The sequence below is a fragment of the Staurois parvus genome, unplaced genomic scaffold, assembly GCF_062004578.1.
Source record: "Staurois parvus isolate SC_StPar_1 unplaced genomic scaffold, SC_StPar_1.0 ptg003130l, whole genome shotgun sequence".
In the NCBI taxonomy this organism is placed as follows: Eukaryota; Metazoa; Chordata; class Amphibia; order Anura; family Ranidae; genus Staurois; species Staurois parvus.
The window spans coordinates 121,081-146,719 of record NW_028320926.1 but is presented as its reverse complement, the minus strand read 5'-3'; the positions used below and the strand labels follow the sequence as shown (position 1 = coordinate 146,719).

The 25,639-nt window shown below is 53.0% G+C and overlaps 1 long non-coding RNA gene across 1 annotated transcript; it reads left to right on the top strand.

The window, feature by feature from the left end:
- The first annotated feature begins 426 nt into the window (after nt 1–426).
- LOC149428567 (uncharacterized) lies at nt 427–6,819 on the top strand. The gene is made up of 2 exons (XR_016310714.1): nt 427–1,051; nt 1,647–6,819. It is a non-coding gene; the product is annotated as an uncharacterized LOC149428567 (long non-coding RNA).
- Nucleotides 6,820–25,639: the final 18,820 nt, after the last annotated feature.

Here is a 25,639-nt window from a genome sequence, read left to right as displayed (position 1 = left end):
GGTCTGGATCACTCCGCAAGTTACAGTCCCAGGAAGGTCTGGATCACTCCGCAAGTTACAGTCCCAGGAAGGTCTGGATCACTCCGCAAGTTACAGTCCCAGGAAGGTCTGGATCACTCCGCAAGTTACAGTCCCAGGAAGGTCTGGATCACTCCGCAAGTTACAGTCCCAGGAAGGTCTGGATCACTCTAGAAGTTACAGTCCCAGGAAGGTCTGGATCACTCTAGAAGTTACAGTCCCAGGAAGGTTTGGATCACTCTAGAAGTTACAGTCCCAGGAAGGTCTGGATTACTCTAGAAGTTACAGTCCCAGGAAGGTCTGGATCACTCCAGAAGTTACAGTCCCAGGAAGGTCTGGATCACTCCAGAAGTTACAGTCCCAGGAAGGTCTGGATCACTCTAGAAGTTACAGTCCCAGGAAGGTCTGGATCACTCTAGAAGTTACAGTCCCAGGAAGGTCTGGATCACTCCAGAAGTTACAGTCCCAGGAAGGTCTGGATCACTCCAGAAGTTACAGTCCCAGGAAGGTCTGGATCACTCCGCAAGTTACAGTCCCAGGAAGGTCTGGATCACTCCGCAAGTTACAGTCCCAGGAAGGTTTGGATCACTCCGCAAGTTACAGTCCCAGGAAGGTCTGGATCACTCTAGAAGTTACAGTCCCAGGAAGGTCTGGATCACTCTAGAAGTTACAGTCCCAGGAAGGTCTGGATCACTCCGCAAGTTACAGTCCCAGGAAGGTCTGGATCACTCCGCAAGTTACAGTCTCAGGAAGGTCTGGATCACTCCGCAAGTTACAGTCCCAGGAAGGTCTGGATCACTCCGCAAGTTACAGTCCCAGGAAGGTCTGGATCACTCCGCAAGTTACAGTCCCAGGAAGGTCTGGATCACTCTAGAAGTTACAGTCCCAGGAAGGTCTGGATCACTCTAGAAGTTACAGTCCCAGGAAGGTCTGGATCACTCTAGAAGTTACAGTCCCAGGAAGGTCTGGATCACTCTAGAAGTTACAGTCCCAGGAAGGTCTGGATCACTCTAGAAGTTACAGTCCCACGCAGGTCTGGATCACTCCTCAAGTTACAGTCCCAAGAAGGTCTGGATCACTCCGCAAGTTACAGTCCCAGGAAGGTCTGGATCACTCTAGAAGTTACAGTCCCACTCAGGTCTGGATCACTCCGCAAGTTACAGTCCCAGGAAGGTCTGGATCACTCCGCAAGTTACAGTCCCAGGAAGGTCTGGATCACTCTAGAAGTTACAGTCCCAGGAAGGTCTGGATCACTCTAGAAGTTACAGTCCCAGGAAGGTTTGGATCACTCTAGAAGTTACAGTCCCAGGAAGGTCTGGATCACTCTAGAAGTTACAGTCCCAGGAAGGTCTGGATCACTCCAGAAGTTACAGTCCCAGGAAGGTCTGGATCACTCCAGAAGTTACAGTCCCAGGAAGGTCTGGATCACTCCAGAAGTTACAGTCCCAGGAAGGTCTGGATCACTCTAGAAGTTACAGTCCCAGGAAGGTCTGGATCACTCCGCAAGTTACAGTCCCAGGAAGGTCTGGATCACTCCGCAAGTTACAGTCCCACTCAGGTCTGGATCACTCTAGAAGTTACAGTCCCAGGAAGGTCTGAATCACTCTAGAAGTTACAGTCCCACGCAGGTCTGGATCACTCCGCAAGTTACAGTCCCAGGAAGGTCTGGATCACTCCGCAAGTTACAGTCTCAGGAAGGTCTGGATCACTCCGCAAGTTACAGTCCCAGGAAGGTCTGGATCACTCCGCAAGTTACAGTCCCAGGAAGGTCTGGATCACTCCGCAAGTTACAGTCCCAGGAAGGTCTGGATCACTCTAGAAGTTACAGTCCCAGGAAGGTCTGGATCACTCTAGAAGTTACAGTCCCAGGAAGGTCTGGATCACTCCTCAAGTTACAGTCCCAGGAAGGTCTGGATCACTCTAGAAGTTACAGTCCCAGGAAGGTCTGGATCACTCTAGAAGTTACAGTCCCACTCAGGTCTGGATCACTCCGCAAGTTACAGTCCCACTCAGGTCTGGATCACTCCGCAAGTTACAGTCCCAGGAAGGTCTGGATCACTCCGCAAGTTACAGTCCCAGGAAGGTTTGGATCACTCCGCAAGTTACAGTCCCAGGAAGGTCTGGATCACTCTAGAAGTTACAGTCCCAAGAAGGTCTGGATCACTCCGCAAGTTACAGTCCCAGGAAGGTCTGGATCACTCTAGAAGTTACAGTCCCACTCAGGTCTGGATCACTCCGCAAGTTACAGTCCCAGGAAGGTCTGGATCACTCCGCAAGTTACAGTCCCAGGAAGGTCTGGATCACTCCGCAAGTTACAGTCCCAGGAAGGTTTGGATCACTCCGCAAGTTTCAGTCCCAGGAAGGTCTGGATCACTCTAGAAGTTACAGTCCCAGGAAGGTCTGGATCACTCCGCAAGTTACAGTCCCAGGAAGGTCTGGATCACTCCGCAAGTTACAGTCCCAGGAAGGTCTGGATCACTCTAGAAGTTACAGTCCCAGGAAGGTCTGGATCACTCTAGAAGTTACAGTCCCAGGAAGGTCTGGATCACTCTAGAAGTTACAGTCCCAGGAAGGTCTGGGTCACTCTAGAAGTTACAGTCCCAGGAAGGTCTGGATCACTCTAGAAGTTACAGTCCCAGGAAGGTCTGGGTCACTCTAGAAGTTACAGTCCCACGCAGGTCTGGATCACTCCGCAAGTTACAGTCCCAGGAAGGTCTGGATCACTCTAGAAGTTACAGTCCCAGGAAGGTCTGGATCACTCTAGAAGTTACAGTCCCAGGAAGGTCTGGATCACTCTAGAAGTTACAGTCCCAGGAAGGTTTGGATCACTCTAGAAGTTACAGTCCCAGGAAGGTCTGGATCACTCTAGAAGTTACAGTCCCAGGAAGGTCTGGATCACTCCAGAAGTTACAGTCCCAGGAAGGTCTGGATCACTCTAGAAGTTACAGTCCCAGGAAGGTCTGGATCACTCCAGAAGTTACAGTCCCAGGAAGGTCTGGATCACTCCGCAAGTTACAGTCCCAGGAAGGTCTGGATCACTCCGCAAGTTACAGTCCCAGGAAGGTTTGGATCACTCCGCAAGTTACAGTCCCAGGAAGGTCTGGATCACTCTAGAAGTTACAGTCCCAGGAAGGTCTGGATCACTCTAGAAGTTACAGTCCCACGCAGGTCTGGATCACTCCGCAAGTTACAGTCCCAGGAAGGTCTGGATCACTCCGCAAGTTACAGTCTCAGGAAGGTCTGGATCACTCCGCAAGTTACAGTCCCAGGAAGGTCTGGATCACCCTGCAAGTTACAGTCCCAGGAAGGTCTGGATCACTCCGCAAGTTACAGTCCCAGGAAGGTCTGGATCACTCTAGAAGTTACAGTCCCAGGAAGGTCTGGATCACTCTAGAAGTTACAGTCCCAGGAAGGTCTGGATCACTCTAGAAGTTACAGTCCCAGGAAGGTCTGGATCACTCTAGAAGTTACAGTCCCAGGAAGGTCTGGATCACTCTAGAAGTTACAGTCCCAGGAAGGTCTGGATCACTCCTCAAGTTACAGTCCCAAGAAGGTCTGGATCACTCCGCAAGTTACAGTCCCAGGAAGGTCTGGATCACTCTAGAAGTTACAGTCCCACTCAGGTCTGGATCACTCCGCAAGTTACAGTCCCAGGAAGGTCTGGATCACTCCACAATTTACAGTTCCAGGAAGGTCTGGATCACTCTAGAAGTTACAGTCCCAGGAAGGTCTGGATCACTCTAGAAGTTACAGTCCCAGGAAGGTTTGGATCACTCTAGAAGTTACAGTCCCAGGAAGGTCTGGATCACTCTAGAAGTTACAGTCCCAGGAAGGTCTGGATCACTCCAGAAGTTACAGTCCCAGGAAGGTCTGGATCACTCCAGAAGTTACAGTCCCAGGAAGGTCTGGATCACTCTAGAAGTTACAGTCCCAGGAAGGTCTGGATCACTCCAGAAGTTACAGTCCCAGGAAGGTCTGGATCACTCCGCAAGTTACAGTCCCAGGAAGGTCTGGATCACTCCGCAAGTTACAGTCCCAGGAAGGTTTGGATCACTCCGCAAGTTACAGTCCCAGGAAGGTCTGGATCACTCTAGAAGTTACAGTCCCAGGAAGGTCTGAATCACTCTAGAAGTTACAGTCCCACGCAGGTCTGGATCACTCCGCAAGTTACAGTCCCAGGAAGGTCTGGATCACTCCGCAAGTTACAGTCTCAGGAAGGTCTGGATCACTCCGCAAGTTACAGTCCCAGGAAGGTCTGGATCACTCCGCAAGTTACAGTCCCAGGAAGGTCTGGATCACTCCGCAAGTTACAGTCCCAGGAAGGTCTGGATCACTCTAGAAGTTACAGTCCCAGGAAGGTCTGGATCACTCTAGAAGTTACAGTCCCAGGAAGGTCTGGATCACTCTAGAAGTTACAGTCCCAGGAAGGTCTGGATCACTCTAGAAGTTACAGTCCCACGCAGGTCTGGATCACTCCTCAAGTTACAGTCCCAAGAAGGTCTGGATCACTCCGCAAGTTACAGTCCCAGGAAGGTCTGGATCACTCTAGAAGTTACAGTCCCACTCAGGTCTGGATCACTCCGCAAGTTACAGTCCCACTCAGGTCTGGATCACTTCGCAAGTTACAGTCCCAGGAAGGTCTGGATCACTCCGCAAGTTACAGTCCCAGGAAGGTTTGGATCACTCCGCAAGTTACAGTCCCAGGAAGGTCTGGATCACTCTAGAAGTTACAGTCCCAAGAAGGTCTGGATCACTCCGCAAGTTACAGTCCCAGGAAGGTCTGGATCACTCTAGAAGTTACAGTCCCACTCAGGTCTGGATCACTCCGCAAGTTACAGTCCCAGGAAGGTCTGGATCACTCCGCAAGTTACAGTCCCAGGAAGGTCTGGATCACTCCGCAAGTTACAGTCCCAGGAAGGTTTGGATCACTCCGCAAGTTACAGTCCCAGGAAGGTCTGGATCACTCTAGAAGTTACAGTCCCAGGAAGGTCTGGATCACTCTAGAAGTTACAGTCCCACGCAGGTCTGGATCACTCCGCAAGTTACAGTCCCAGGAAGGTCTGGATCACTCCGCAAGTTACAGTCTCAGGAAGGTCTGGATCACTCCGCAAGTTACAGTCCCAGGAAGGTCTGGATCACTCCGCAAGTTACAGTCCCAGGAAGGTCTGGATCACTCCGCAAGTTACAGTCCCAGGAAGGTCTGGATCACTCTAGAAGTTACAGTCCCAGGAAGGTCTGGATCACTCTAGAAGTTACAGTCCCAGGAAGGTCTTGATCACTCCGCAAGTTACAGTCTCAGGAAGGTCTGGATCACTCTAGAAGTTACAGTCCCAGGAAGGTCTGGATCACTCTAGAAGTTACAGTCCCAGGAAGGTATTGATCACTCCGCAAGTTACAGTCTCAGGAAGGTCTGGATCACTCTAGAAGTTACAGTCCCAGGAAGGTCTGGATCATTCTAGAAGTTACAGTCCCAGGAAGGTCTGGATCACTCCGCAAGTTACAGTCTCAGGAAGGTCTGGATCACTCCGCAAGTTACAGTCCCAGGAAGGTCTGGATCACTCTAGAAGTTACAGTCTCAGGAAGGTCTGGATCACTCTAGAAGTTACAGTCCCAGGAAGGTCTGGATCACTCTAGAAGTTACAGTCCCACGCAGGTCTGGATCACTCCGCAAGTTACAGTCCCAGGAATGTCTGGATCACTCCGCAAGTTACAGTCCCAGGAAGGTCTGGATCACTCCGCAAGTTACAGTCCCAGGAAGGTCTGGATCACTCCGCAAGTTACAGTCCCAGGAAGGTCTGGATCACTCTAGAAGTTACAGTCCCAGGAAGGTCTGGATCACTCCGCAAGTTACAGTCCCAGGAAGGTCTGGATCACTCCGCAAGTTACATTCCCAGGAAGGTCTGGATAACTCCGCAAGTTACAGTCCCAGGAAGGTCTGGATCACTCTAGAAGTTACAGTCCCAGGAAGGTCTGGATCACTCTAGAAGTTACAGTCCCAGGAAGGTCTGGATCACTCTAGAAGTTACAGTCCCACGCAGGTCTGGATCACTCCGCAAGTTACAGTCCCAGGAAGGTCTGGATCACTCCGCAAGTTACAGTCCCAGGAAGGTCTGGATCACTCTAGAAGTTACAGTCCCACTCAGGTCTGGATCACTCCGCAAGTTACAGTCCCACTCAGGTCTGGATCACTCTAGAAGTTACAGTCCCAGGAAGGTCTGGATCACTCTAGAAGTTACAGTCCCAGGAAGGTCTGGATCACTCCGCAAGTTACAGTCCCAGGAAGGTCTGGATAACTCCGCAAGTTACAGTCCCAGGAAGGTCTGGATAACTCCGCAAGTTACAGTCCCAGGAAGGTCTGGATAACTCCGCAAGTTACAGTCCCAGGAAACTCTGGATCACTCTAGAAGTTACAGTCCCAGGAAGGTCTGGATCACTCCGCAAGTTACAGTCCCAGGAAGGTCTGGATCACTCCGCAAGTTACAGTCTCAGGAAGGTCTGGATCACTCCGCAAGTTACAGTCCCAGGAAGGTCTGGATCACTCCGCAAGTTACAGTCCCAGGAAGGTCTGGATAACTCCGCAAGTTACAGTCCCAGGAAGGTCTGGATCACTCCGCAAGTTACAGTCCCAGGAAGGTCTGGATCACTCCGCAAGTTACAGTCCCAGGAAGGTCTGGATCACTCCGCAAGTTACAGTCCCAGGAAGGTCTGGATCACTCTAGAAGTTACAATTCAGTGATGGTCTGGATCATTCAGGAGTGACAGATGCAACATAGATTTTACTAATAAATCAGGAAAAAGGAATGCTGGCTTTGGCTGCTTTTTTATAAATAGTAGAAATAACTTTGCTGCCACCTATTGGGTACATTTTGTACTGCATTACAGAAACCGGGCCAGAGAACTGACTTGTGCTGGGAACCATGTGATAGAAGAACATGAAACCTCTAATGACTTCCCATGTACATCATCTGGCTGCAAGAGTCACACAGCAGCCTTCACACTTCTCTCTCTTGTATACACATACTCTATATTGCCAAAAGTATTGGGGCCCCTGCCTTCTCAGTCCTCTAAACACAGAACCTCCTGACTCTAGCATGGAGTACTGTCTCCAGAGCAGAACACACATGGCTATGTGAGCTACACTATATTGCCCCAAGTATTGACCACCGCCTTTTCCACGCACATGACCTTTAATGGCCTCCCAGTCCTAGTCCGTAGGGTTCAATATTGAGTTGGCCCCGCCCTTTCCACGCACATGACCTTTAATGGCCTCCCAGTCCTAGTCCGCAGGGTTCAATATTGAGTTGGCCCCGCCCTTTCCACGCACAACCTTTAATTGCCCCCAGTCTTAGTCCGTAGGATTCAATATTGAGTTGGCCCCGCCCTTTCCACACACATGACCTTTAATGGCCCCCCAGTCTTAGTCTGTGTAGGGTTCAATATTGAGTTGGCCCCGCCCTTTCCACATGACATTTAATGGCCCCCCAGTCTTGGTCCGTAGGGTTCAATATTGAGTTGGCCCCGCCCTTTGCAGCTATAACAGCTTCAACTCTTCTGGGAAGGCCGTCCACAAGGTTTAGGAGGGTGTCTATGGGAAGGTTGGACCATTCTTCCAGAAGCACATTTGTCAGGTCAGGCACTGATGTCGGGGGAGAGGCACTGATGTCGGGGGAGGAGGCCTGGCTCGCAGTCTCTGCTCTAATTCATCCCAAAGGTGTTCTATGGGGTTGAGGTCAGGACTCTGTGCAGGACAGTCAAGTTCCTCCACCCCAAACTGGCTCCTCCATGTCTTTATGGACCTTGCTTTGTGAACTGGTGGGCAGTCATGTTGGAACAGGAAGGAGCCATCCCCAAACTCCTCCCACAAAGTTGGGGGCATGAAATGGTCCAAAATGTCGCCTTAAGAGTTCCCTTCACTGGAACTAGGGGGCCAAGCCCAACCCCTGAAAAACAACCCCACACCATAATCCCCCCTCCACCAAACTTTACACTTGGCACAATGCAGTCAGGCATGTACTGTTCTCCTGGCCACCGCCAAACCAAGACACGTCCATCGGATTGCCAGACAGAGAAGTGTGATTGGTCACTCCAGAGAACATGTCTCCTCTGCTCTAGAGTCCAGTGGCGGCGTGCTTTACACCCCGGCATCTGACGCTTTGCATTGCACTTGGTGATGGAAGGCTTGGATGCAGCTGCTCGGCCATGAAAACCCATTCCATGAAGCTCTCTACGCACTGTTGTTGGGCTCATCTGAAGGCCACACCAAGTTTGGAGGACTTTAGCTATTGACTCTGCAGACAGTTGGCGACTTCTGCGCACTGTGCGCTTCAGCATGCGCTGACCCCGCCCTGTCATGTGACGTGGCCTACCACTTGGTGGCTGAGTGGCTGTTGTTCCCAGTGGCTTCCACTTTGTTATAATCCCACTAACAGTTGAGCGTGGAATATTTAGTAGCCATCTTCGATGTCAGCGAGTGTGTGTCCCCGCAGACCTGGGAGCACACAGGGCCCAGTGTGTGGGGTACTCTCTCGAGGGGGGGGGAGGGACTTCAGTGCACAGTTGCTGCCTCCTCCCTTTATCCCCACACACATATAATTGCTCAGGCCCTGGGGCTGATGAAGGTGGTCATTAACTGCCTCCTGTCCGCCATATTGTACAATTAGGGGCACAAGGCAGTTCTCTCATTCTAGGAGGATGTCATATGACATCCTCCCATTCTCACCATGCATGCGCGGCTCCTGGAGCGTACGGGGATCGGCAGTGCACTGTGTACCTCAGACACAGCGGATCACCGATCCATGGAAAGAGCCGAAGATGGCGGCTCAGTCATGTGATCAGCTGTGTCCAATCACAGCTGATCACATGTAAATAGGGAAATGCCGGTTATATGCATTTCTCTCCCCACAAGCTGTCACATTGACAGAGGAGAGGAGAGCCGGTAATCGGCATTCCTCGGAGGGGACATGTACACAGAGCACTGATGATCAGTGTGTTCTGATGATCAGTGTAGCCCCAGCAGCGCCACCTGTCAGTGTCCATCAGTGCCACATTTCAGTGCCACATCAGTGCCCATCTGAGCTGCCTTTCAGTGCCACCTATCAGTGCAAGTCAGTGCTGCCTGTCAGTGCGATATGAGTGCTGCCTTTCAGTGCCCATCAGTAATGCCCATCAGTGCCACCTATCAGTGCAGCCTCATTAGTGCACATCAGTGAAGGAGAAAAATCATTTATTTACAACATTTTAAAACAAAAACTAGTTTTTGGTTTGTTTAAGAAAAAATAAGAAACCCCGAGGTGATGAAATACCACCAAAAGAAAGCTCTATCTGTCACAAAGAAATTATTAAAATTTTATATGTGTACAGTGTTGCATGACCGTGCAATTGTCATTCAAAGTGTGACAGCACTGAAAGCTGGAAATTGGCCTGGGCAGGAAGGGGGTGACAGTGCCCGGTAGGCAGGAAGGGGGTAGAAGTGCCCAGTAGGCAGGAAGGGGGTAGAAGTGCCCGGTAGGCAGGAAGGGGGTAGAAGTGCCCGGTAGGCAGGAAGGGGGTAGAAGTGTCCTGTAGGCAGGGAGGGGGTAGAAGTGTCCTGTAGGCAGGAAGGGGTTAGAAGTGCCCGGTAGGCAGGAAGGGGGTAGAAGTGCTCTGTAGGCAGGAAGGGGGTAGAAGTGCCCGGTAGGCAGGGAGGAGGTGACAGTGCCCGGTAGGCAGGAAGGGGGTAGAAGTGCCCTGTAGGCAGGAAGGGGGTAGAAGTGTCCGGTAGGCAGGAAGGGGGTAGAAGTGTCCTGTAGGCAGGAAGGGGGTAGAAGTGCCCTGTAGGCAGGAAGGGTGTGACAGTGCCCTGTAGGCAGGAAGGGGGTAGAAGTGCCCTGTAGGCAGGAAGGGTGTGACAGTGCCCTGTAGGCAGGAAGGGGGTAGAAGTGCCCTGTAGGCAGGAAGGGGGTAGAAGTGCCCTGTAGGCAGGAAGGGGGTAGAAGTGCCCGGTAGGCAGGAAGGGGGCAGAAGTGTCCTGTAGGCACGAAGGGGGCAGAAGTGCCCGGTAGGCAGGAAGGGGGCAGAAGTGCCCTGTAGGCAGGAAGGGGGTGACAGTGCCCGGTAGGCAGGAAGGGGGTAGAAGTGCCCGGTAGGCAGGAAGGGGGTGACGGTGTCCTGTAGGCAGGAAGGGGGTGACGGTGTCCTGTAGGCAGGAAGGGGGTGACGGTGCCCTGTAGGCAGGAAGGGGGTGACGGTGCCCTGTAGGCAGGAAGGGGGTGACGGTGTCCTGTAGGCAGGAAGGGGGTGACAGTGCCCAGTAGGCTTGTGGTTAAACTCCATGCCTTCTGTGCATTGCATCATCCTCAGGACCTGTGTCAGTGCTTATTAGGGCCACATTCCACCAATTCACAAAATAGGAATCCAATCCAGAGGTGTTGCCTGGTAATCCAATGCCAGCAATGATCATGTCAGCACCACACCACAAGTCCCAGCAATCTCATTGCCCAGATAGCAGGACACAGCCAGTTTCCGGTATAGCCCCAGTCTTCCCAGTGTCCAGTATAGTCCCAGTCTCCGATATAGTCCCAGCCTTCCCAGTGTCTAGTATAGTCCCAGTGTCCGGTATAGTCTCAGCCTTCCCAGTGTCTAGTATAGTCCCAGTGTCCGGTATAGTCCCAGCCTTCCCAGTGTCCAGTATAGTCCCAGTGTCCGGTATAGTCTCAGCCTTCCCAGTGTCTAGTATAGTCCCAGTGTCCGGTATAGTCCCAGCCTTCCCAGTGTCCAGTATAGTCCCAGTGTCCGGTATAGTCCCAGCCTTCCCAGTGTCCAGTATAGTCCCAGTGTCCGGTATAGTCCCAGCCTTCCCAGTGTCCAGTATAGTCCCAGTGTCCAATATACTCCCAGCCTTCCCAGTGTCCATTATAGTCCCAGCCTTACCAGTGTCCAGTATAGTCCCAGCCTTCCCAGTGTCCAGTATTGTCCCAGCCTTCCCATTGTCCAGTATAGTCCCAGCCTTCCCAGTTTCCAGTATAGTCCCAGTCGTCCCAGTGTCCAGTATAGTCCCAGTGTTCAGTATAGTCCCAGTGTCCGTTATAGTCCTAGCCGTCCAAGTGTCCGGTATAGTTCCAGTGTCTGGCATAGTCCCAGTCATTCCAGTGTCTGGTATAGTCACAGTCTTCCCAGTGTCCGGTATAGCCCCAGTCATCCCAGTGTCCAGTATAGCCCCAGTCATCCCAGTGTCCGGTATAGCCCCAGTCATCCCAGTGTCCGGTATAGCCCCAGTCATCCCAGTGTCCGGTATAGCCCCAGTCATCCCAGTGTCCGGTATAGCCCCAGTCACCCCAGTGTCCGCTTTAGCCCCAGTCTTCCCAGTGTCCGGTATAGCCCCAGTCTTCCCAGTGTCCGGTATAGCCCCAGACTTCCCAGTGTCCGGTATAGCCCCAGACTTCCCAGTGTCCGGTATAGCCCCAGACTTCCCAGTGTCCGGTATAGCCCCAGACTTCCCAGTGTCCGGTATAGCCCCAGACTTCCCAGTGTCCGGTATAGCCCCAGACTTCCCAGTGTCCGGTATAGCCCCAGACTTCCCAGTGTCCGGTATAGCCCCAGACTTCCCAGTGTCCGGTATAGCCCCAGTCTTTCCAGTTTCCGATATAGCCCCAGTCATTCCAGTGTCCATTATAGCACCAGTCTTCCCAGTGTCCGGCATAGTCCCAGTGTCCGGTATAGCCCCAGTCATTCCAGTGTCCATTATAGCATCAGTCTTCCCAGTGTCCGGCATAGTCCCAGTGTCCGGTATAGCCCCAGTCATTCCAGTGTCCATTATAGCACCCGTCATCCCAGTGTCCGGTATAATCCCAGTGTCCGGTATAGCCCCAGACTTCCCAGTGTCCATTATAGCCCCAGTCTTCCCAGTGTCCGGTATAGCCCCAGTCTTCCCAGTGTCCGGTATAGCCCCAGTCTTCCCAGTTTCCTATATAGCCCCAGTCATTCCAGTGTCTATTATAGCACCAGTTTTCCCAGTGTCCGGTATAGTCCCAGTGTCCGGTATAGCCCCAGTCATCCCACTGTCCAGTATAGCCCCAGTCTTCCCAGTGTCCGGTATAGCCCCAGTCTTCCCAGTTTCCGATATAGCCCCAGTCATTCCAGTGTCTATTATAGCACCAGTTTTCCCAGTGTCCGGTATAGTCCCAGTGTCCGGTATAGCCCCAGTCATTCCAGTGTCCATTATAGCACCAGTCTTCCCAGTATCCGGCATAGTCCCAGTGTCCGGTATAGCACCAGTCTTCCCAGTGTCCGGCATAGTCCCAGTGTCCGGTATAGCCCCAGTCATTCCAGTGTCCATTATAGCACCAGTCTTCCCAGTGTCCGGCATAGTCCCAGTGTCCGGTATAGCCCCAGTCATTCCAGTGTCCATTATAGCACCCGTCATCCCAGTGTCCGGTATAATCCCAGTGTCCGGTATAGTCCCAGTGTCCGGTATAGCCCCAGACTTCCCAGTGTCCAGTATAGCCCCAGTCTTCCCAGTTTCCTATATAGCCCCAGTCTTTCCAGTGTCTATTATAGCACCAGTTTTCCCAGTGTCCGGTATAGCCCCAGACTTCCCAGTGTCCAGTATAGCCCCAGTCTTCCCAGTGTCCGGTATAGCCCCAGTCTTCCCAGTGTCCGGTATAGCCCCAGACTTCCCAGTGTCCGGTATAGCCCCAGACTTCCCAGTGTCCGGTATAGCCCCAGTCTTCCCAGTTTCCTATATAGCCCCAGTCTTCCCAGTGTCCGGTATAGCCCCAGTCTTCCCAGTGTCCGGTATAGCCCCAGTCATTCCAGTGTCCGGTATAGCCCCAGTCATTCCAGTGTCTATTATAGCACCAGTTTTCCCAGTGTCCGGTATAGTCCCAGTGTCCGGTATAGCCCCAGTCATCCCACTGTCCGGTGTCACGATCGCGGCATCAGAACCAAGCCCTTCTCACCAAACTCGCGACCGAAGGACCAGCCGATCTAAAACCACGATGTCACGTGCGTAACAATGCCACACCCAGCTGCACCCTGCACAACGATTTTCCAGCTAATTCAACCACAATTGATGTACCGGGAGCCTGACCGATTGTTACTGGGTCAGGTTAATTATGCAATTAACCCTTCACACTGTCACCACCTCCTTTTTGTACAGAGAAAGAGGAAACTCTGCAATATCAGTTATAACACTATAATGGTTGAGGTAATCGTCTGTATAACACAGTCACCGCAGGCCGGTTATACAGAGGTTCAAACAAAGACAGTAGCGTTCTCCTTAGAGGCAGAAATTTGTATGGGCCACCATCTCCAACCTAGGAGGCTCAGGACGAGCCAGCCTTCACTACCCCATGTGGCTTGCCTGAATTCACGGGAAAGCTAGTTGGCTTGAGAACGCCCCAACCACCTTCCCAGGGGTCAGGGATGACCTGCAATGCGGAGTGGAACTGGGTGCAGTTGCCCAATTTAGGGTCCTTGCGGTGGCCACCCGGCCACCCCCCGCCTGTACTTTCTGCTTTCCTCCACCACCCCGCCTGTGCCACAGGAGAAGGTCCTGAGTACCGCCATTCCTCAGGAGAAGGTCCTGAGTACCGCCATTCCTCAGGAGAAGGTCCTGAGTACCGCCATTCCTCAGGAGAAGGTCCTGAGTATCGCCATTCCTCAGGAGAAGGTCCTGAGTACCGCCATTGCTCAGGAGAAGGTCCTGAGTACCGCCATTCCTCAGGAGAAGGTCCTGAGTACCGCCATTATTTAGGAGAAGGTCCTGAGTATCGCCATTCCTCAGGAGAAGGTCCTGAGTACCGCCATTGCTCAGGAGAAGGTCCTGAGTATCGCCATTCCTCAGGAGAAGGTCCTGAGTACCGCCATTGCTCAGGAGAAGGTCCTGAGTACCGCCATTCCTCAGGAGAAGGTCCTGAGTACCGCCATTCCTCAGGAGAAGGTCCTGAGTACCGCCATTCCTCAGGAGAAGGTCCTGAGTATCGCCATTCCTCAGGAGAAGGTCCTGAGTACCGCCATTGCTCAGGAGAAGGTCCTGAGTACCGCCATTGCTCAGGAGAAGGTCCTGAGTACCGCCATTCCTCAGGAGAAGGTCCTGAGTACCGCCATTCCTCAGGAGAAGGTCCTGAGTATCGCCATTCCTCAGGAGAAGGTCCTGAGTACCGCCATGCCGCCTTATGCCATATTATAAGACGAATATATTCTGTTTTCCAGATCACCTGTCAGCAGACAGTGTCTTCCTGATCACTTATTACATCACTATTATATGAAACAATTACAGCAACTGTACCCCAAAAATTGTCTGTGTCTATCAATGTGTCATTGTCTGTATGTTTGAATGTGTATGCATGTGTCCTCCCTCTTATATACATCTACAAGTTCTCTGTCTCTACATAGACTCTTTTACGGTACGATGAAGGTGGGATCGTGGGGGCTCCGTACATGGTACTACAATCTACATGGATCATGTCCAGGATCGTGCGGAGTGTACGATGAGGGTGGGATCGGGGGCTCCGTACATGGTACTACAATCTACATGGATCATGTCCAGGATCGTGCGGAGTGTACGATGAGGGTGGGATCGGGGGCTCCGTACATGGTACTACAATCTACATGGATCATGTCCAGGATCGTGCGGAGTGTACGATGAGGGTGGGATCGGGGGCTCCGTACATGGTACTACAATCTACATGGATCATGTCCAGGATCGTGCGGAGTGTACGATGAGGGTGGGATCGGGGGCTCCGTACATGGTACTACAATCTACATGGATCATGTCCAGGACTGTGAGGGGTGTACGATGAGGGTGGGATCGGGGGCTCCGTACATGGTACTACAATCTACATGGATCATGTCCAGGACTGTGAGGGGTGTACGATGAGGGTGGGATCGGGGGCTACGTACATGGTACTACAATCTACATGGATCATGTCCAGGATCGTGCGGAGTGTACGATGAGGATGGGATCGGGGGCTCCGTACATGGTACTACAATCTACATGGATCATGTCCAGGATCGTGCGGAGTGTACGATGAGGATGGGATCGGGGGCTCCATACATGGTACTACAATCTACATGGATCATGTCCAGGACTGTGTGGGGTGTACGATGAGGGTGGGATCGGGAGGGCTCCGTACATGGTACTACAATCTACATGGATCATGTCCAGGACTGTGAGGGGTGTACGATGAGGGTGGGATCGGGGGCTACGTACATGGTACTACAATCTACATGGATCATGTCCAGGACTGTGTGGGGTGTACGATGAGGGTGGGATCGGGGGCTCCGTACATGGTACTACAATCTACATGGATCATGTCCAGGACTGTGAGGGGTGTACGATGAGGGTGGGATCGGGGGCTCCGTACATGGTACTACAATCTACATGGATCATGTCCAGGACTGTGAGGGGTGTACGATGAGGGTGGGATCGGGGGCTCCGTACATGGTACTACAATCTACATGGATCATGTCCAGGATCGTGCGGAGTGTACGATGAGGATGGGATCGGGGGCTCCATACATGGTACTACAATCTACATGGATCATGTCCAGGACTGTGAGGGGTGTACGATGAGGGTGGGATCGGGGGCTCCGTACATGGTACTACAATCTACATGGATCATGTCCAGGACTGTGAGAGGTGTACGATGAGGGTGGGATCGGGGGCTCCATACATGGTACTACAATCTACATGGATCATGTCCAGGACTGTGAGGGGTGTACGATGAGGGTGGGATCGGGGGCTCCGTACATGGTACTACAATCTACATGGATCATGTCCAGGACTGTGAGGGGTGTACGATGAGGGTGGGATCGGGGGCTCCGTACATGGTACTACAATCTACATGGATCATGTCCAGGACTGTGAGGGGTGTACGATGAGGGTGGGATTGGGGGCTACGTACATGGTACTACAATCTACATGGATCATGTCCAGGACTGTGTGGGGTGTACGATGAGGGTGGGATCGGGGGCTCCGTACATGGTACTACAATCTACATGGATCATGTCCAGGATCGTGCGGAGTGTACGATGAGGATGGGATCGGGGGCTCCATACATGGTACTACAATCTACATGGATCATGTCCAGGACTGTGAGGGGTGTACGATGAGGGTGGGATCGGGGGCTCCGTACATGGTACTACAATCTACATGGATCATGTCCAGGACTGTGAGGGGTGTACGATGAGGGTGGGATCGGGAGGGCTCCGTACATGGTACTACAATCTACATGGATCATGTCCAGGACTGTGAGGGGTGTACGATGAGGGTGGGATCGGGGGCTCCGTACATGGTACTACAATCTACATGGATCATGTCCAGGACTGTGAGGGGTGTACGATGAGGATGGGATCGGGGGCTCCGTACATTACATGGTACTACAATCTACATGGATCATGTCCAGGACTGTGAGGGGTGTACGATGAGGATGGGATCGGGGGCTCCGTACATGGTACTACAATCTACATGGATCATGTCCAGGATCGTGCGGAGTGTACGATGAGGATGGGATCGGGGGCTCCATACATGGTACTACAATCTACATGGATCATGTCCAGGACTGTGAGGGGTGTACGATGAGGGTGGGATCGGGGGCTCCGTACATGGTACTACAATCTACATGGATCATGTCCAGGACTGTGAGGGGTGTACGATGAGGGTGGGATCGGGGGCTCCGTACATGGTACTACAATCTACATGGATCATGTCCAGGACTGTGTGGGGTGTACGATGAGGGTGGGATCGGGGGCTACGTACATGGTACTACAATCTACATGGATCATGTCCAGGACTGTGAGGGGTGTACGATGAGGGTGGGATCGGGGGCTCCGTACATGGTACTACAATCTACATGGATCATGTCCAGGACTGTGTGGGGTGTACGATGAGGGTGGGATCGGGGGCTCCATACATGGTACTACAATCTACATGGATCATGTCCAGGACTGTGTGGGGTGTACGATGAGGGTGGGATCGGGGGCTCCGTACATGGTCCTACAATCTACATAGATCATGTCCAGGACTGTGTGGGGTGTACGATGAGGGTGGGATCGGGAGGGCTCCGTACATGGTACTACAATCTACATGGATCCTGTCCAGGACTGTGAGGGGTGTACGATGAGGGTGGGATCGGGGGCGCCATACATGGTACTACAATCTACATGGATCATGTCCAGGACTGTGAGGGGTGTACGATGAGGGTGGGATCGGGGGCTCCGTACATGCTACTACAATCTACATGGATCATGTCCAGGACTGTGAGGGGTGTACGATGAGGGTGGGATCGGGGGCTCCGTACATGGTACTACAATCTACATGGATCATGTCCAGGATCGTGCGGAGTGTACGATGAGGATGGGATCGGGGGCTCCGTACATGGTACTACAATCTACATGGATCATGTCCAGGATCGTGCGGAGTGTACGATGAGGATGGGATCGGGGGCTCCATACATGGTACTACAATCTACATGGATCATGTCCAGGACTGTGAGGGGTGTACGATGAGGGTGGGATCGGGGGCTCCGTACATGGTACTACAATCTACATGGATCATGTCCAGGACTGTGAGGGGTGTACGATGAGGGTGGGATCGGGGGCTCCGTACATGGTACTACAATCTACATGGATCATGTCCAGGACTGTGAGGGGTGTACGATGAGGGTGGGATCGGGGTCTCCGTACATGGTACTACAATCTACATGGATCATGTCCAGGACTGTGAGGGGTGTACGATGAGGGTGGGATCGGGGTCTCCGTACATGGTACTACAATCTACATGGATCATGTCCAGGACTGTGAGGGGTGTACGATGAGGGTGGGATCGGGGGCTCCGTACATGGTACTACAATCTACATGGATCATGTCCAGGACTGTGAGGGGTGTACGATGAGGGTGGGATCGGGGGCTCCGTACATGGTACTACAATCTACATGGATCATGTCCAGGACTGTGTGGGGTGTACGATGAGGATGGGATCGGGGGCTCCGTACATGGTACTACAATCTACATGGATCATGTCCAGGACTGTGAGGGGTGTACGATGAGGGTGGGATCGGGAGGGCTCCGTACATGGTACTACAATCTACATGGATCATGTCCAGGACTGTGAGGGGTGTACGATGAGGATGGGATCGGGGGCTCCATACATGGTACTACAATCTACATGGATCATGTCCAGGACTGTGTGGGGTGTACGATGAGGGTGGCATTGGGAGGGCTCCGTACATGGTACTACAATCTACATGGATCATGTCCAGGACTGTGTGGGGTGTACGATGAGGGTGGGATCGGGGGCTCCGTACATGGTACTACAATCTACATGGATCATGTCCAGGACTGTGTGGGGTGTACGATGAGGGTGGGATCGGGGGCTACGTACATGGTACTACAATCTACATGGATCATGTCCAGGACTGTGAGGGGTGTACGATGAGGGTGGGATCGGGAGGGCTCCATACATGGTACTACAATCTACATAGATCCTGTCCAGGACTGTGAGGGGTGTACGATGAGGGCGGGATCGGGGGCTCCATACATGGTACTACAATCTACATAGATCCTGTCCAGGACTGTGAGGGGTGTACGATGAGGGCGGGATCGGGGGGGTGTTGGGCTGTTTTTGGGGGGTGTACAGGGTCATTTGTGTGTAGGTGTGTTTGGCTGGTTTTGGGGTGTGTACAGGGTCATTTGTGTGTAGGGGGTGTGTTTGGCTGGTTTTGGGGGGTGTACAGGGTCATTTGTGTGTAGGGGTGTGTTGGACTGTTTTTGTGGGTGTACAGAGTCATTTGTGTGTAGGGGGTGTGTTTGGCTGGTTTTGGGGGTGTACAGGGTCATTTGTGTGTATGGGGTGTGTTGGGCTGGTTTTGGGGGTGTACAGAGTCATTTGTGTGTAGGGGGTGTGTTGGACTGGTTTTGGGGGTGTACAGGGTCATTTGTGTGTAGGGGGTGTGTTGGGCCTTTTTGGGGGTGTACAGGGTCATTTGTGTGTAGGGGGTGGTGGGCTGTTTTTGGGGGTGTACAGGGTCATTTGTGTGTAGGGGGTGTGTTGGGCCTTTTTGGGGGTGTACAGGGTCATTTGTGTGTATGGGGTGTGTTGGGCTGGTTTTGGGGGTGTACAGGGTCATTTGTGTGAAGGGTGTGTGTTGGGCATTTTTTGGGGGTGTACAGAGTCTTTTGTGTGTAGGGGGTGTGTTGGACTGTTTTTGGGGGTGTACAGGGTCATTTGTGTGTAGGGGGTGTGTTGGGCCTTTTTGGGGGTGTACAGGGTCATTTGTGTGTAGGGGGTGTGTTGGACTGTTTTTGGGGGTGTACAGGGTCATTTGTGTGTAGGGGGTGTGTTGGACTGTTTTTGTGGGTGTACAGAGTCATTTGTGTGTAGGGGGTGGTGGGCTGTTTTTGGGGGTGTACAGGGTCATTTGTGTGTATGGGGTGTGTTGGGCTGGTTTTGGGGGTGTACAGGGTCATTTGTGTGAAGGGTGTGTGTTGGGCATTTTTTGGGGGTGTACAGAGTCATTTGTGTGTAGGGGGTGTGTTGGACTGTTTTTGTGGGTGTACAGGGTCATTTGTGTGTAGGGGGTGTGTTGGACTGTTTTTGTGGGTGTACAGGGTCATTTGTGTGTAGGGGGTGGTGGGCTGTTTTTGGGGGTGTACAGGGTCATTTGTGTGTAGGGGGTGTGTTGGGCCTTTTTGGGGGTGTACAGGGTCATTTGTGTGTAGGTGTGTTTGGCTGGTTTTGGGGTGTGTACAGGGTCATTTGTGTGTAGGGGATGTGTTGGGCTGTTTTTGGGGGTGTACAGGGTCATTTGTGTGTAGGGGATGTGTTGGGCTGGTTTTGGGGTGTGTACAGGGTCATTTGTGTGTAGGTGTGTTTGGCTGGTTTTGTGGGTGTACAGGGTCATTTGTGTGTAGGGTGTGTGTTGGACTGTTTTTGTGGGTGTACAGGGTCATTTGTGTGTAGGGTGTGTGTTGGACTGTTTTTGGGGGTGTACAGGGTCATTTGTGTGTAGGGTGTGTGTTGGGCTGGTTTTGGGGGTGTACAGGGTCATTTGTGTGTAGGGGTGTTTGGCTGGTTTTGGGGTGTGTACAGGGTCATTTGTGTGTAGGGGATGTGTTGGGCTGTTTTTGGGGGTGTACAGGGTCAGTTGTGTGTAGGGGATGTGTTGGGCTGGTTTTGTGGGTGTACAGGAACATTTGTGTGTAGGGTGTGTGTTGGACTGTTTTTGTGGGTGTACAGGGTCATTTGTGTGTAGGTGTGTTGGGCTGTTTTTGGGGGTGTACAGGGTCATTTGTGTGTAGGTGTGTTTGGCTGGTTTTGGGGTGTGTACAGGGTCATTTGTGTGTAGGGGGTGTGTTGGGCCTTTTTGGGGGTGTACAGGGTCATTTGTGTGTAGGTGTGTTTGGCTGTTTTTGGGGGTGTACAGGGTCATTTGTGTGTAGGGGGTGTGTTTGGCTGGTTTTGGGGGGTGTACAGGGTCATTTGTGTGTAGTGGGTGTGTTTGGCTGGTTTTGGGGTGTGTACAGGGTCATTTGTGTGTAGGGGTGTGTTGGGCTGTTTTTGGGGGTGTACAGGGTCATTTGTGTGTAGGGGGTGTGTTTGGCTGGTTTTGGGGGGTGTACAGGGTCATTTGTGTGTAGGGGGTGTGTTTGGCTGTTTTTGGGGGTGTACAGGGTCATTTGTGTGTAGGGGATGTGTTGGGCTGGTTTTGGGGGTGTACAGGGTCATTTGTGTGTAGGGGTGTGTTGGGCTGTTTTTGGGGGGTGTACAGGGTCATTTGTGTGTAGGGGGTGTGTTTGGCTGGTTTTGGGGGGTGTACAGGGTCATTTGTGTGTAGGGGGTGTGTTTGGCTGTTTTTGGGGGTGTACAGGGTCATTTGTGTGTAGGGGATGTGTTGGGCTGGTTTTGGGGGTGTACAGGGTCATTTGTGTGTAGGGGGTGTGTTGGGCTGGTTTTGGGGGTGTACAGGATCATTTGTGTGTAGGGGGTGTGTTGGGCTGGTTTTGGGGGTGTACAGGGTCATTTGTGTGTAGGGGGTGTGTTGGGCTGGTTTTGGGGGTGTACAGGGTCATTTGTGTGTAGGGGGTGTGTTGGGCCTTTTTTGGGGGTGTACAGGGTCATTTGTGTGTAGGGGTGTGTTGGGCTGGTTTTGGGGGTGTACAGGGTCATTTGTGTGTAGGTGTGTTTGGCTGGTTTTGGGGTGTGTACAGGGTCATTTGTGTGTAGGGGTGTGTTTGGCTGGTTTTGGGGTGTGTACAGGGTCATTTGTGTGTAGGGGTGTGTTGGGCTGTTTTTGGGGGTGTACAGGGTCATTTGTGTGAAGGGTGTGTTGGGCTGTTTTTGGGGGTGTACAGGATCATTTGTGTGTAGGGGTGTGTTGGGCCTTTTTTGGGGGTGTACAGGATCATTTGTGTGTAGGGGTGTGTTGGGCCTTTTTTGGGGGTGTACAGGATCATTTGTGTGTAGGGGTGTTGGGCTGTTTCGGGGTACACAGGATGGGGTGTTGGTGGACATATAGGCAGTGTCGGGTATTGTACATTTTTCGGTTGGCTTGGTCATGCATTTTTTTTATTGATTTCAGATATTTATTTTTTGTGCCCTCCATGTACTCAGCGCTGTGCACACACATTGTACGTCCCCTCAGTGTATGGCTTCTCCCGGATTACAGCTCTTCCCATACACTTCTGCTGCACATTTCCCTCCAATATCTTGTATATTTGCAGCCCACCACTCAGTTCCCCTCCCCCATTCACACCTGATTCCAATTTCCCTCCAATTCTGCTTCTAATTAATTGGCTGTGTGTACCTGGATCACCCCTGATCACCCCTTTGATTAGTTTGGGTTCAGTGCCTCATGGTTGTTAACTGTCATGCTGTGCGCTCCGGGAAGCCTCCCATCCGCTTGACCTGCGCCATGCTGTGCGCTCCGGGAAGCCTCCCATCCGCTTGAACTGCGCCATGCTGTGCTCTCCTGGAAGCCTCCCATCCGCATGAACTGTGCCATGCTGTGCTCTCCGGGAAGCCTCCCATCCGCTTGAACTGTGCCATGCTGTGCTCTCCTGGAAGCCTCCCATCCGCTTGAACTGTGCCATGCTGTGCTCTCCTGGAAGCCTCCCATCCGCTTGAACTGCGCCATGCTGTGCGCTCCGGGAAGCCTCCCATCCGCTTGACCTGCGCCATGCTGTGCGCTCCGGGAAGCCTCCCATCCGCTTGACCTGCGCCATGCTGTGCGCTCCGGGAAGCCTCCCATCCGCTTGAACTGCGCCATGCTGTGCTCTCCTGGAAGCCTCCCATCCGCATGAACTGTGCCATGCTGTGCTCTCCTGGAAGCCTCCCATCCGCATGAACTGTGCCATGCTGTGCTCTCCTGGAAGCCTCCCATCCGCTTGAACTGTGCCATGCTGTGCTCTCCTGGAAGCCTCCCATCCGCTTGAACTGTGCCATGCTGTGCTCTCCTGGAAGCCTCCCATCCGCTTGAACTGCGCCATGCTGTGCTCTCCGGGAAGCCTCCCATCTGAATGAACTGCGCCATGCTGTGTGCTCTGCGCCATGCTGTGTGCTCTGCGCCATGCCGTGCTCTCCGGAAAGCCTCCCATCTGAATGAACTGTGCCATGCTGTGCTCTCCGGGAAGCCTCCCATCTGAATGAACTGCGCCATGCTGTGTGCTCTGCGCCATGCTGTGTGCTCTGCGCCATGCTGTGCTCTCCGGGAAGCCTCCCATCTGAATGAACTGCGCCATGCTGTGTGCTCTGCGCCATGCTGTGTGCTCTGCGCCATGCTGTGCTCTCCGGGAAGCCTCCCATCTGAATGAACTGCGCCATGCTGTGTGCTCTGCGCCATGCTGTGCTCTCCGGGAAGCCTCCCATCCGCATGAACTGTGCCATGCTGTGTGCTCTGCGCCATGCTGTGTGCTCTGCGCCATGCTGTGTGCTCTGCGCCATGCCGTGCTCTCTGGGAAGCCTCCCATCTGAATGAACTGCGCCATGCTGTGTGCTCTGCGCCAAGCTGTGCTCTCTGGGAAGCCTCCCATCTGATCCGCACTGCTGTCTGCTCTGCTGCGCTCAGGTCAGGTCTCCCATTCATTGTGTGTGATGTTCTGCTGTGACGGGAGGGGGTTGGGTTCCCTCTGCAGGGAATTGTTCCATTATTGTGGTTAGATATCACGTAACAACCCATATCCAATCATGTGCTTTGGGGGGGATACACTGAACAACCTGCGTACAATCACCTCCAGGTCTCACATCCACTACAGTACAAAGTGAAGGTAGCCATACACTGACCCAGGGGCAGACTGACCACTAATGGGGCCCCTGGGCATTAGGGGATCATGGGGCCCCTGTGTCTTTGCCCACACTCAAAAAAGCCTTTAAAAGGTACCAGGGGCATCTCATGGGGCCCCCTACTGACCCCAGGCAGTGCTCGAGTTCTGAAATGGTCAGTCTGCCCCTGCGCTGAACAAGCTGTGTACAATCACCTCCACGTCTCCCATCCACTACAAAGCTGCAATTGTTCACATGCCTCCTTGGGCTGGCCATACATTCTCCAATCTGATTGTACAATCTGCATTCGATTACTCACAGGGCTGTGATCCTTGAGCAGGATCTGCATGGGCTGAGCATTGGTGGTTGAGCAGGGACTGGCCTCCTCATACTGTGTATTGTCTGTTCAACAGAAGTGGGTGTGATGACTGTACAGTGTCTGCCCCTGCGTCCAATGCCTGCTGTGCTGATCTTTCTTCTGATGGGGGGAGGGGGTTCTTTGCTGTCAGGACACAATCGTGGGTGGGGGATCTTACAGACAGTGGGGTGTCAAACCCGTATGACGGCCGGTTCACACTATAGAGACAGTCTGGATGTGTTCCACATGCCTTTTCTGCATGTGCGCTTTTTTTCATTCCAGTACAGTTGTGTAGGAGAAATGTCGCCTGTTTTACTTTTCCTGCATCCGGAACGCACTGAAACTGCACACACTCATATCAACTGACTGACAACCAAATCACCGACTTTCTGTGCATTTTAGAAGTAGAAAAAAAGCAACAAATGCATGGAGTGTGAACAGGCCCTGAATGAAGGGGTATGTCCAGCTTTGTTTCTGCTTGCCTCCCCGGGTGTCACCTCATCTATTACACTGTCTGTGCTGAGAGAGGAGGTTCTGCTGAGATAAAACCACTCTGTGGCTGAGTGATGCACACAGAGGGGCATGGCGGCAGATTCTCCTTCTTCTGTTCTTCAGTGTGCAGAATGAATGGGAGTGCCTGTCGTTCCTGGCCCCTTCACCTCCTGCGTTCCCATACACATCTGTTGTGTCCGGGTGTTGGCTGTGCCATCTGTTGTGTCCGGGTGTTGGCTGTGCCATCTGTCGTGTCCCGGGTGTTGGCTGTGCCATCTGTCGTGTCCCGGGTGTTGGCTGTGCCATCTGTCGTGTCCCGGGTGTTGGCTGTGCCATCTGTCGTGTCCCGGGTGTTGGCTGTGCCATCTGTCGTGTCCCGGGTGTTGGCTGTGCCATCTGTCGTGTCCCGGGTGTTGGCTGTGCCATCTGTCGTGTCCCGGGTGTTGGCTGTGCCATCTGTCGTGTTCCGGGTGTTGGCTGTGCCATCTGTCGTGTCCCGGGTGTTGGCTGTGCCATCTGTCGTGTCCCGGGTGTTGGCTGTGCCATCTGTCGTGTCCCGGGTGTTGGCTGTGCCATCTGTCGTGTCCGGGTGTTGGCTGTGCCATCTGTCGTGTCCGGGTGTTGGCTGTGCCATCTGTCGTGTTCCGGGTGTTGGCTGTGCCATCTGTCGTGTTCCGGGTGTTGGCTGTGCCATCTGTCGTGTTCCGGGTGTTGGCTGTGCCATCTGTCGTGTTCCGGGTGTTGGCTGTGCCATCTGTCGTGTTCCGGGTGTTGGCTGTGCCATCTGTCGTGTTCCGGGTGTTGGCTGTGCCATCTGTCGTGTCCGGGTGTTGGCTGTGCCATCTGTCGTGTCCCGGGTGTTGGCTGTGCCATCTGTCGTGTCCCGGGTGTTGGCTGTGCCATCTGTCGTGTCCCGGGTGTTGGCTGTGCCATCTGTCGTGTCCCGGGTGTTGGCTGTGCCATCTGTCGTGTCCCGGGTGTTGGCTGTGCCATCTGTCGTGTCCCGGGTGTTGGCTGTGCCATCTGTCGTGTTCCGGGTGTTGGCTGTGCCATCTGTCGTGTTCCGGGTGTTGGCTGTGCCATCTGTCGTGTTCCGGGTGTTGGCTGTGCCATCTGTCGTGTTCCGGGTGTTGGCTGTGCCATCTGTCGTGTCCCGGGTGTTGGCTGTGCCATCTGTCGTGTCCGGGTGTTGGCTGTGTTATCTGAACGCCCACCAATACTCCTGGAAGAAGCTTTCACTTCTAATGAAGAATGTTGCAGGGTCTGCATCCCTAGCCATGTTCAACCCATTAGATTATCTCCCCATAAATGACCTTTGTAGTACCACCAATCTGCCCGGGTGTCTTGGCCACCTAATTCTAAAGGGTTTATCATTTCCAATATGCCGATCGCATCCCAGCAACTTTCCTCATTGATCTCTGCCAGAGGCTCCGCGAAAGGATAACCAGGAGCTCCCATCTGCCTGCAGGTGCTGTGTACAGGAGGCCCTGGGCGGCCAGATTGCATTGTACAGGGTGTGGTGTGTTTTGTTTGGGG